Below are 12,855 nucleotides of genomic sequence, written 5' to 3' on the forward strand. Positions count from 1 at the left end.
CACAGGCTCTTGTCATCTGTCTGCCCCTCATTTTAGTCAAGGACATCACTGTCATTTCAAAATGTAAGGATCCCCTTTGATGCCCTCACTTTCCTCACCCCTGTGTCTGATGCTTCTCCAGCTCTGTTCTTTCTTCAGCTATACCTTCCGTGGCTGTCCTGGGCCATCCTCCCTGGCGGCTGCCTGGTTCCGGCCCTCACTACACGGTCCCTCACTACACCATCCCTGAGTTACTGCAGGATATTTCCTTTCATCCTGCCTTCAGGATCTTCCTCCCCAGCTCACCACTCCCTGGGGGCAACTGCCACACAGCCTGGCACCAAGCCCTGCACATGCGTCCGACCACCCAACCCCTGGCACAGTCTCGCAGGGCCCGCTCCACCGCTGGGTGTGTCCACGGCTCCACTGCTCTCCAGCTCCGGCCCCTCCCTGCCCCCACCTCCAGAATGAAGGCCACCGCTCCACCGCGTCCAGCGCAAAGGCTTGCTCTGCCTGGAGCCTTCCAGACCCTTCTGGCAGACTCAGAGCTGGAGCTCCTCATGATGCCCATCTAAGTGAACAAATGAGTCCTCGCCCCCAACGAACTTAGGACCATCCCTCTGCATTCGGAACCTCCGTTTTTCTATAAATGGTTAAAATAACCGAACTTCCAAAGAAGCCGGTTGGTTTGATTCCTGTCCTCTCAGTGACTCAGCGCCAGGACGGGGCCTGTTACTGTGAGGAGTGCCGGTGGGTCTGGGGGGCTCACTGGAGGAGGAAAGGACAACAGGCCTCTTTCTTTATGGAGCAATGCTGGCCCTTGGTTGGGAACTGTGTATTTGGATCGGATCAACAACTCTAATCAAAATTCAAAACAGCAGGAGGCCTCTGAAACAGGAAGAAACGGCTGCAAAGGTGGCAGACGACTCAAAGGTGCCCGACGCTCTGGCAGAAGTTTGAAATAAATGTCCCTGACGATGGGGGCGAAGGGGATCTCCTGGCTCACTCCGAAGAGCCAGCCAGAGCCAGCATCTGCGTTGTCAAACCAGTGAAGTGGGGCGGGTTGATAGTGCCCGAGTGTCAAGTAATCACGCGGCCAGAAGTGTCTGTGCGATGCCTGGTGTGTGCTGGGGGCACACACGGGAGCCTGCGTCCCACTTCTTTAGGGATTCAAGGAGTTTCCACAACATGCGGTGGCTTAATTCCTTAGCGATCCGAAGATTTGGTGATGAGCAAAGTTTTGATTTCCTGTCTGCGCACATTTTTTGAAACAAAACAGCGTGACATGGCGGGAAGAACACTAACTCCAAAAAGAGTAAGAAAGAAGGCACATTAAGGTCTACTTCCGGCCAACGAGAACAGACACATGTCACGGCCTTGCTGAGCGGCAGTCCTCTAGGTGAAAAATGTCAGACCTGGACCATGCAGTGCTTACAAACTTGTGGAGCTGCCGGAGGTGCTGCGCCGAGGGGTGAGCACGAGGCCCGTCTGGAGCTCTGATCCCCCTTATGTATCAGGCTCCCGTGGGAAGATGAATCTGCTGCTTTAAAAAGCAGAGGGTCAGAGCACCAGCTGGTGTCTGAGATCTCCCCCAGTCTGGGGCAATGTGTACATTATTCTTTTCTTTCTTTCTTTCTTTTTTTTTTTTTAGAGAGAGAGAGAGAAAAAAAAACATTGATTTGTTGTTCCACTTATTTATACATTCACTGGTTGAGTCTTGTATGTGCCCCGACCAAGGATCGAACCTGCAACCTTGGTGTATCAGGCCAACACGCTGACCAACAGAGCTACCCAGGCAGGGCTAAATTCCTAGACTTCATGGAAGTGAATTTTGGGCAGATGCTGCCACTGTCACATTGGAGTGCGGGTATTCTGTGAATTGCTTTGCTTTCATCTGCCCAACAGGAAGGCAGACCGAATCTAAACAACCGCTCTTTCCTTTGAATAAAGAAGGAGGGATAATTTAACGGCTGTGCTTCCCAGATGCTGCGTCTCAGATTTGTTCTCAGCATGGAATCTAGTCTAGCGAAGCAAAGGTTTGTCAATAAATTTAAAAAGAAAACCAAAACGGAGTATCAACTTCCCGGCGTCTAAGAGCTCCCTGGTATAAAGTAGCAGGACCTAACGGCAGATGTACTTTTCAATTAAACTCTGCCTGTAGTGGTCACTGCTGTCGTTGTAGGACACGACACAGAGCTCACACTGTTCCAGACATTTCTGTATCAAAATGTTCTATGCAGAAACAGAATCGTGAACGTTAAGGTGTGGCATAATTACCTGATTTTAAAAATCATGGTTTTTAAATCTATTCCTTTTTTTTTTAAGATTTTATTTATTTATTTTTTTAGAGAGGGAAGGGAGGGAGAAAAAGAGAAAAACATCAATGTGCAGTTGCTGGGGGCCATGGCCTACAACCCAGGCATGTGCCCTGACTGGGAATCGAACCTGCGATGCTTTGGTTCGCAGCCCGCGCTCAATCCACTGAGCTACGCCAGCCAAGGCTAAATCTATTCCTTTTTAAGTGCATGATCCCAAAGGACGAATAACCCAAATATAGAATTTTCTCCTCAAGAACGAAATGTACCATGCAAGATTAATCAAAAGTAAGTCTGAGGCTAGCTTGGGCCTCTTTCGGACAAAAATAAATGTAAGCATATTTTTGAACTTAGAGAAACACCAATCTGGAAACGCTTTTGACGAGGAACAGCTCTCTGTGTGTGAACCCTGGCATCTGTTCTGAAGTCGCAGGTGTGACTCCATGCTCTCTGTGGAAGGACCCACACCTGTGATCGGGGCAGGCGTGGCCTGTCCTACCCGATGTCTACAACCAGCCTCGACGGGCTCGGCCCATCACCCTTCACACTCCCGTCCAGCGTGACCTCTCTATTGATTACACGTGTGAGCGGTCAAGTCGCTCCTCTACCTAAACCCCCCCGGGACTCCTCGCAGTGGACAGAGTAAAGTGCACATGATACCTACATGAGGATGGCCCCTAAGACCTTCTACAACGGGAGCCCCGACATTTCTCTGGTTTATGTCTCGTGTACCTGTAGGCAAACCCAGGTTTGGGCTGTTTCGGCTCCCTAAACGTGCCAGGCCGACTCTGTCCCCCATGCATTCCTTCCTGCTGTTCGCACAGCCCGGGACATACCTTTCCCACGAAGCAGATTTTCCGTGAATCAAGAGGAGCTTAAACTGGGAGTCCCCTTCCTTGCATGCCTCAAACACTCCCACCCGGGCCTTCTACCTGATTTTGTAATTCATTCTTTTAAAGGAAGACCCTCTAGTGGTATGCACTTTAGACCCCAGAAACCTGGACTCGCCCTTGGTTCTACCCACCCACCTCCCCCAGTCGGACCCATTTGGTTTACTGGGCTTGATCTTCCAAGTCAAGCTGTCTCCTCTTCCCTGGACAGACACACACACACACATGCACATACATACACACATGTGCACACGTGCCTGCCTCAGTGCCCTGCGCCCACCTCCGGGACAGCACTGTGACAGACTCTGTCTCTGAGCAAACTCTAGGCAGGCTCCTCTGGGCCACTTTCCTGCCAGCTTTCAACTCGGGCCTATAAAACCACAGACTCTCGCCCTGGCTGGCGTAGCTCAGTGGATTGGGCGCAGGCTGCGAACCAAAGCATCGCAGGTTCGATTCCCAGTCAGGGTGCATGCCTGGGTTGCGGGCCACGGCCCCCAGCTGCTGCACATTGGTGTTTCTCTCTCTCTCTCTTTCTCCCTCCCTTCCCTCTCTAAAAAATAAATAAATAAAATTGAAAAAAAAAGAAAAAAAAAACCCCACAGACTCTCGATACAAATGATCCTGAGAACCCCGTCCCCACACTCTAAACGACTCAAACGCTGACACAGTTTCTAACAACTCGAGGCCACATCTCTAGGATAATAACCCCAGCCTCCCCGGAAACTGCCTGAGGCAGCTCAAGGCTGCCAAAAGCACTTACTATTTGTTCTAATCAATATCTGACTATAGGCCCCTGACCACCCTTTTAAGCATTAACTCCGAAGCATTCACAGTTGTGAATCCTTCCCCTGTCCATTTGAGATGTCCCCATCCATCCATCCATCCATGCTCCAGCTCAGGACCTGAAAGCCATCCCTTTGAACCATCACGAGGAAGACAGGGCCTCTGTCTCCCAGTGCCCACAGGAGATCTGAATGCAGCTTCGCAGATGGCCAGCCAGCAGGCCCAGCTGGCCTGCTCGGCACTCACACTGACCGACTCTGCGATCTCTCACTTCCCTGACTCTGCTGAGCCCCTCCCGCCCCCACCTTGCTCCTTCGCTGCTCTTGTAAAACACCCAGTCTTCGCTGTACATGTCCCAGCCGAGTTCGGCTCACACTGGCCCCTCCTCCCATTGCCACAGTACAGTACCAATTAAAATCTGTCCTCACCAATTTCCTGTCCAGTTCTGTCTGTGACAACTGGGCACTTTGGACATTGTGTCTCCCTGCCTGTCTTTCTCTCTGATCTCCCTGAAGGCAGGGACTGTGTCTTTAACCTCTGGTTCCTTCCACCAGTGCCCAGCACGCAGCAGAATTCAGTACATTTTCGATGAGTTAGTGGGTCAGAGCAGACCCAGGAGCTCGGGCTGCACAAATAACCACAGTGAAGCAACAGGGCTCTGAGGACAAGGGCAGAGGCTCCTGGGAAAACTTGGGGTTTCAAGATGAAAAACGATTTAAATGATTGTTTCTATAAGTTTATAATTATGCATATTTAAGACCTTTGTGGAAACGAGTAACTGGCAGATCTACTCAACAAGTTAATTCTATGATGAGAGGCTAAGTACACCAGCAGACAAGGGCCAGACCAGATCTAAAAACAGAACTTGGACCCACAATCTGCAGCAACCAGTTCAGGAGGCCAACCCACCACCCACAGCAACTCGTCCAGGACGTCCAACTACTCTCCGCGGCAACCAGGCCAGGAGCCCAGCTGCAGTCTCCATGCGACCAGCCCCAACAGCCAGGACTTGTTTATAACCGAGAGCTTCAGTTCACCAATTAATTTCTGTGCCCACTCCCCACTTAGGGCCAACTGGGGAGAGCCAAGCATGTGCCCTAAACCACCCCCAGTGCCTGCCTACGGTGGCTGCTGGCCAACAGCCTCCAGCCGGGGCCCACCTGAAGCCCCGAAGCCTACCCATTCTCGGCGGAGAGCTTTCCCACGCCCTGCCCGCCTCGGAGTCTCTGCCAGACAGGAACGGTGGCGCTGGCTCCGTCCCGACACCAGGCTCGGAACACTCAGCTTCCGCTCCTCCTCACTGGCGCGGGCTGTGTTTACTCCCACCGTGACGATTTCTTGGACACTTTGTTGAGATATGTGTCCTGTCCTTTGCACCTTGATAAAGACCTTTTCTTTTTCAACCTTGGAGATCCCTGCTTTCCGGTCAAACTGAGGGGAATGGCTGAAAGGGGGGTTGTGTGGGCTGAACTGTGGCCCCCTACTCCCCGCCCACATCCCTGTGTTGAAGCCCTAACCCCAGCACCTCAGAATGTGACGTTATGGGGAAATAGGGGCATTGCAGATATAGTCAAGACGAGGTCACACTGGAAGAGGGTGGCCCCTGATTTGACCTGTCCTTCTTTAAAGGGGACATTTGGACACAGCACACAGGGAGAACGCCATGAGAACGTGAAGGCAGAGCAGGTGATGTGCCTGCAAGCCAAGGACGCCCAGAGACGGCCAGCAAACCCCCAGCAGCTCAGGGACGGGCGTGGGGCAGCTTCTCCCTCACAGCCCTTCCAGAGAACCGACCCTGAAGACACCCTGACCTCAGCCTTCCAGCCTTCACCACTGAGAGACAGTACGTTTCTACTGGTCCGAGCCACCCAATTGGTGGTGCGTTGTTACAGCAATGCTAGCAAATGAGAACAAGGAGTGTTCTGAAAAAACAGCAGTTTCCGCTAGAAACCAAGGGTAACCTTGTGCTCCAGAGCTGGCAATGTATGGACCACAGACACGGAAGCGATGAGGCAAACAGGCAGAAGGCAGTTCCCTGTGGAAGGTCCAGCTGGGAGCGTGTGGAGTGACTCGCCCTCGGTGACAGGGAGGGAATGCCGGGCAGCCTTCCTGCACCTCCTGAGGGCCCATCACGGCTCTCCTCTCTCACGCCACACACTACTTGCCCAAGGACAGGTCAGAGGGTGCGACACTGCCTTGGGAGACGTGACTAGAGGTGATGGGTGTCAGCCCCGGGGTCAATACACCCTGTGCACCATGCAAAGGTATGGCTCCCGCCCAAACCTACCTGTGTGAGAGCTGGTGGCAGCAGGGACAGGGAAGGTGGCAATTCAGGCCTCTCCTGCCAAGTCCTGGGCTGCAGGAAGCCCCCTTCTAATCAACCCCTCTAAAACACCCACGCTCAGGCCCTGCCTGGTGTGGCACAGTTGGCTGGGTGTTGTCCTGCAAACAAAAAGGTTGAGAGTTTGATTCCCAGTCAGGGCACATGCCTGGGATGCAGGTTTGGTCCTTGGTTGGGGTGTGTGGGAAAGGCAACCGATCAATGTCTCTCTCACATTGATGTTTCTCTCCCTCTCTTTCCCTCTCCCTTCTCCTCTCTCTAGAATCAATACAAGAAAAAGAAAGAAAGAAAAAACCCTCACTCAGGGAACATGCACGCACACTGCCACCCTGTCCCCACCGTGCTCTGGGGCCCCTGAGCGTGCTCCCCTCACACCCACCCCTGCCCCCTGACAGTGCTGAGGAAGATCCTGTTCCTGGCTGGCTCTGGTGGCCAGGGGGATGACAGAGGCCAGCGTAGGGTGCCCTGGGGTCCCCGGTGCACGTGAGAGTGGGCCAGGGAAGAGTGGGTGCATGAGAAATGGGGGCCAGGCCTGCCTGACGCCCACGGGGACCAGGGAAGCCCTCCCAGGGCAGTTCTGACCGTTCCTAACTCACTCAGTGTTCCCTGAGGGAAGGGCCCCTGTAAAAACGTGCACAGAGGTGTCCTGAGGGCTGCTAAAACCCGAGATAAAAGAAACAACACAGAAGATGTAACACGGCTTCAACGGCAGGCTTGGCCGGTACAAAACTCACTTGCTAAGTAACTTCTTTGCAAATGCATTATTTGAAAAAAAAAAAAATAAATTGTATGGAAAAGAAAGGGCTAAAGTTAAAAAAAAACTTGCTTACAAACAATAATCAACAGTGGCAAGACTGATCAAGTGCCACCAATGACTGGGCATGGCGTGAGGGCAGGGTCGCCTGCTAGACGGCCATCGCGGGGGCGTGGGACTTCCAGGTGCAAAGCAGCCGTTCCCCTTCCCCACGAAAGAGACGAGACCCAAAGCGCAATTACCATGTTTCCTGGATGGCATGTTCACTTCTATGGACAAGGAACGGGAGCTAAAATGCTCCCTCAGAGAGGAGCAAACATCCATCATCGTTGATCGAGCCTCCTCTCCCCAATTCTGTGCCGTTACACAAAAGCAATACACATATAAGCCATACGTGAAGTGCAGTAGATAATAAAAGTGTATTTTGGAGATGCTTGAATCAAATACTCATTTGAAAACTGATCTATAAGTTATCAGGCCATGGAGAGGCCTGGAGGACCCTTAAATGCATTTGAGTAAGGACAGGAAGCCACTCTTAAAAGGCGACATCCTGTCTGATTTCAGCCATGTGACATTCTGGAAAAGGTAACGCTACGGAGACAGGGAAGGGATCCGTGGTTGGGCAGGAAGGGACGCACAGGGGCAGCACAGGGGACTGTTAGGGCAGTAGAGCTCTGTGTGACACAATGACGGGGGACACACGTCACTCACTGGACAGGTGTCAGAAACCGCAGCCTGAGTTTCCCCGCCCCCCTCCCCCCCTTTCCTGCACGTCTCCGCACAGGGCGCCACCCACCGCAGCTCTCGGCCTTGTCACTCGGTCGTCACTGACCGTGGCAGGGCCCCTCTCCTTTCACTCTTCGCTCACTTTTGATCCTGTCTCCCGTCCTCCTGCCCCCATCCCAATGGGTGGCCACAAGGGCCCCCGTGTGTGCTCTTGGAAGTGAAGAATTGTTACAAGTCCAGGTGTTCTGAATGCACGCCCAGCAGCTCTCAGCCTGCCCCTTCCTTTGTGTGTGCAACAGTACTTTTGTGACACCTCTTCATCCTGCTGTGCCCGTGTGTCCAGAGCATCTAGTTCAGGGGCATCAAACACATCGTCACCAGGGGCCACGTCAGCCTCGCGGTGGCCTTGAAAGGCAACCGAAGGTAATTTTAGGACTGTATAAATGTAACTACTCCTTAACTAGGGGCAAGGAGCTCGGTGCTACTGCCGGGTAGAAACAAGGTGCCGGGCCGGATAAAACAAAGTGGAGAGCCGGATTCGGTCCGCAGGCCTTGCATTTGCCATCTGTGGCCTAGTCGCTGCACAGAATTCCCCTGTGCAACCTCCACGGTGCACTCCTCCATCGTCCGGGACGCGCAGCCCTGGACTGGCTCCGAGCCCCATTTCCATGCCACACGGCCGCAAAAACCCTCCCCTGCTCCCTCTGTGTGCCTGTGGACATAACTCCCCCAGGAAAGAGTGCCCGGTAGGGGCAGTGCTGGGAAACAGAAGAAACACGTCCTTAATTAAGCGAAGTATTATGGAACCACCTGGTTTTTAAATCAGAGTCTGGAGATTTCCTTCAGTCGTCCCAGACATTGAAATTGACTTTTCATTGTTCCTGCCTTCCTGTTCCAGGACAGACCACTGTTTCCATGCCTCCCCCAAGCATGATGTACCCAGCACCCCACTGCGGGAGGCTGAATTCAATTTACTGAATTCAATTTCATTTTGGATCTGAAGGCAACATTGCTATTGATTTGTATCAGAGTTGGCGTTTTTCTTCTAATGTGATTTTTTGAAAGGCTGGCTATAAATAAAATTCTTGACAAGTGTGCATTTTAGCTGAATTAAAAAATAAAATTTACTGCCCTGTTACAATATTCCCAGCTCCAGGGGAGGTTTTTCACCTTCAGATACGCCCAGGGTGAGCCAGGTTTGAAGAAATGTGGAGAAACTATTCTTGTCCAAGAGATCAACCCTGCCGCTGACATATTTAGTGAGATCGCACTGTGTTTTCCCTAGGAATGAACCACGTTGTCGATGCCCTGGGTCTGTTCTGAAAGTCTGTCTGTTGAACAGGGCACATTCCACACTGAGATGCTGAGAAAACCACAGACACCGTGGCCGATGGTTCGCACTGAGGACATTTCAGACCACTGTTATTCCCTCAAACACCGGAACGCAGGTGCCGGGGAAACAGAGGTCTTGACTCCCTTTACAAGTTACTTTTAATATTTCAGCACAATTTTCACAGACTTCATACACCACCATAAGAGCTTTGTCTTCCCAGGAGGCAGATGGAACCTCCCATAGTCTCCCACCGTCTCCATTTGGTGTTCAGATTGGCAGCTTTCCCCCTCATCTCTGCACCAATAGAAGCAAAGAAACCTCTCACCTCCCGCCTTCCCAGAAGCAGCTCCTTTCGGGGTTGGGGGCCGGGTGGCAAGGAACCAGGTGGGTAAGATCCGTGGGATGGGAGGAACTGGCATGTTAGGCAAACCAGACCTCCCTGATGGTGTAAGGGTGATGCCATTCAATTGATTTTTACCCCAAGATATTTAGCTTAGCATTTAATGTGATTTACATAAACTGTTCTTACATATGTGTGTGTGTGTGTGTGTGTGTGTGTGTATATATATATATATATATATGATTCTCCCCAAGCTTGGAATTCTCTGCTTTACATCCTTGTCAGCAAAATTGCCTGGGTTACTGGGACAACAGTGACTCACTGAGTCCGAGTTGGAAGGGGACTTAGAGGCCAAAGGGCTCCATCCCCTTCTTTCTCTTTCTCTTTCACATACGGGGACACACACACACACACACACACACACCCATCCACACCTCGCAGAGGGTGACCTGCCCTTGCTTGGCGACCTTTAATAAATGATGTTCACCGCACTATGAGAGAGCCCCTTAACATTCATAAATACTGAAAATATCCCCATCTTATGACCCATTGCTGATAATCTGCCTCACAGAAAAACAATTCAAAGGAAAAAGAGCCAGGAAATAGTCTGGAAAAATAATAGTTGTTTACAATGCTTTGGTATTCTGGATAATGTCACATATTGGGGGAAGAACCCTAAGGGTCAAAGGGCAAGGTAAAGGTAAGGTGATATTACTGTGGGGTATTAGGAAGGTGTAAAGCGGTAACTATGAAAATTATGTGTAAACTTTCTTGGTCAAATTATAAAATATTCAAAAATATATAGTGCTGTGATTCAGTGCTGGTGAGGGTACAAGACGTATTGTAAAAATGAATACCGGGGGCATAAATTAGTCCAGATTCCTGACTATTTACCTCAGTAACTTCTAAAAACTTCTAGTAAATTCTAAAAACTTATTCTAAGGAAATAATCTGAAAATGAGATAATTTATACACAAAGATATTTAGACACCGTCATGTAACAGCAAAACATTAGAAACAACCCATGTTTAACATTAGGGGAACGGTCAGATTATGCAGAAAGAAATACAGGCCTTCGTGCCATGTGAGGATGCAACAGGAGACCTGCAGCCCGGGAACCGGCTCCCATCCTCCCAACCAGTCAGTCACCCCGCTCTCCGCCTCCCGCCCCCAGGCCTGACCACACACTTCACGTCTGGGCAGGAAGGGTGAAGGAGCCAGCAACCCCTTTGTTGAAATGTGAAAGGGACTGGGAGTGCCAACCACAGGAAGAGAAACAAACATAATCAAGTTGCTAAAGGAAAAAAAAATGGTTTTAGCAAAGAAATAAGCTCAGATACATGGAAGCTAATAATAACAAATTACACAAGGATTTGGGAAAAATTTATGATAGACATAAAATCCTGATAAAAGGAGTCTTTAATGAGATGAAAAACATATCTATGGTAATGCTAGTAAAGACAGTCAGGATGGAACACTGTATGCAGGTCCCCCAAAGAGGTAAACTAGAACACGTCCATAGGAAGTGCCTGGCAGGAGTGTCACCATGTTGAGGGCTGTTTGAGCAAGTGGCACAGTAACCTTGGGCGACACTGGCAGGGACTGTGTGTGTTTGGGTGGCACATATGCATGTGTGTTTAATTGTGAAGTAAAACGCCACCATATCTCCCGGTTCCAGTCCAGCACGCAGAGCGCTTGGAACTCTGCGGCACTCGGACCACCTGGGAAGCAGTGTAGTGCCGTTCGCAAACAGACTTGAGTGAGTCGTAAATGTATATTGCAAACTCCAGAGCAACTGCCTACAAAATAAAATTTGAAGTCAAATTGAAATAGTAAAAGAGGAGAGGAAACAGAAGGATATAAAATGCTCACAAAATCAGAGAAGGCAGAAAAAAGAATGGAAGACCAAAAACAAAAACAAAAACCTCAAAACCCATAAACAAAGAAAAGGTCCATGAATGAAAACCGTAACAAAGATGCCAAACACAAATCCCACCATATCAATAATCACTTTAAATATGAACAGTCTCCATGTATTCATTAAAAGACAGAGACTATTAGAATGATGAAAAAAAAAACAAGAACCCAACTATACATCGGCTCCAAGAAACCCACTTGAAATACAAAGATCAAAGGTAACGGACGGTGACAGATATGCCACACTGACACTAATGCTCCACAGAAAGGTGGAGTAGCTCCATGAATTTTAGAGCAGATCTCAGAGCAAGCAGACCCACCAGAGATAAAGAGGAGCATTACAAAATGATAAATGGGCCCAATTTCCAAGCCAACGTAACAGCCCTCCCTGTGTATACTCTTAACAACAGAGCAATAAAAAAACATGCGGCAAACACTGATAGAACCTGCAAGGAGAGACAGATGAGTCTGCTATCCCAGGTGGAGGCTTCAGCCCCCCGCTATCAGTAACTGACAGATCCAGCAGGCAGAAAATCAGCAAGACGTAGTGGAACTGAACAGCACCATCAATCAACCGGAGCTAATTGACATTTACAGACTCCTGTACCCAAAGATAGCACATTACACATTCTTCTCACGCTCACACGGAACGCTCACCAAGAAAAGCCACATTCTGGCCCATAAAACGCACCTTAACAAATTTAAAAGAGGAAATACCAGCGTGTTACTCAGTCATTATGTTACTTAAGTACAATGACAGCCACTATTAACCTGAGTTATGTACTGACCTAAATCTGAATGTATCTGACTAGCCATGGAAAATGAAGCAGAGTGCATCTTTAAACAAGCACAAAATTAGAGAATGTACTTCAAGCTAATGTTGTGCTGCCTATTAAAAAAAAAAAATCCCTGAGCTTATAAAGGGAAAGAAATGGTAATGTGCTTGCTTGAATTTTTTTTTTTTATCAGAACCAAAAGGTGGTCGGCCTTGGCACGTCTGCAGACTGAGCTGGATCTGCGCTGTGTTCCCCTTGCCCTCCTCTGCCCAAGGGGGTACCATCCCGCTCCTCCAAAAGCCAGTCTGCCCATCGTGCTCTCGGCCCCAGGCCCCCTCTCCTCCTTCTCCGTCTTCTGCACTAGCAATAATAATGATGCACCACTTCGTGGATCATCCCCGTCAGCACACACCACCTCTGGTACCTGTCATGTTACAGCTCCCAGTTAGCAAATGAAAATAGACACCTAGGTAAACCTGAATGTTAGATAAGCAACAGATATTTTCGTTTTTGTGTCTCCTGTACCATTTAAGACTAACTAAAAACACATATTCCTGGTTTATCTGACATCCAAATTGGGTTCCCTATACTTATTTGGCATCCTACATCCACACCTTCCAGTTTCCACTTCTCTACTCCCTTCTCGGCAAAACGTCTGAAAAGACTTGGCTGAACCCACTGTTCTCTCTGTTCCCACCTCC

Source organism: Phyllostomus discolor, chromosome 10 (genome assembly GCF_004126475.2).
Source record: "Phyllostomus discolor isolate MPI-MPIP mPhyDis1 chromosome 10, mPhyDis1.pri.v3, whole genome shotgun sequence".
NCBI lineage: Eukaryota > Metazoa > Chordata > Mammalia > Chiroptera > Phyllostomidae > Phyllostomus > Phyllostomus discolor.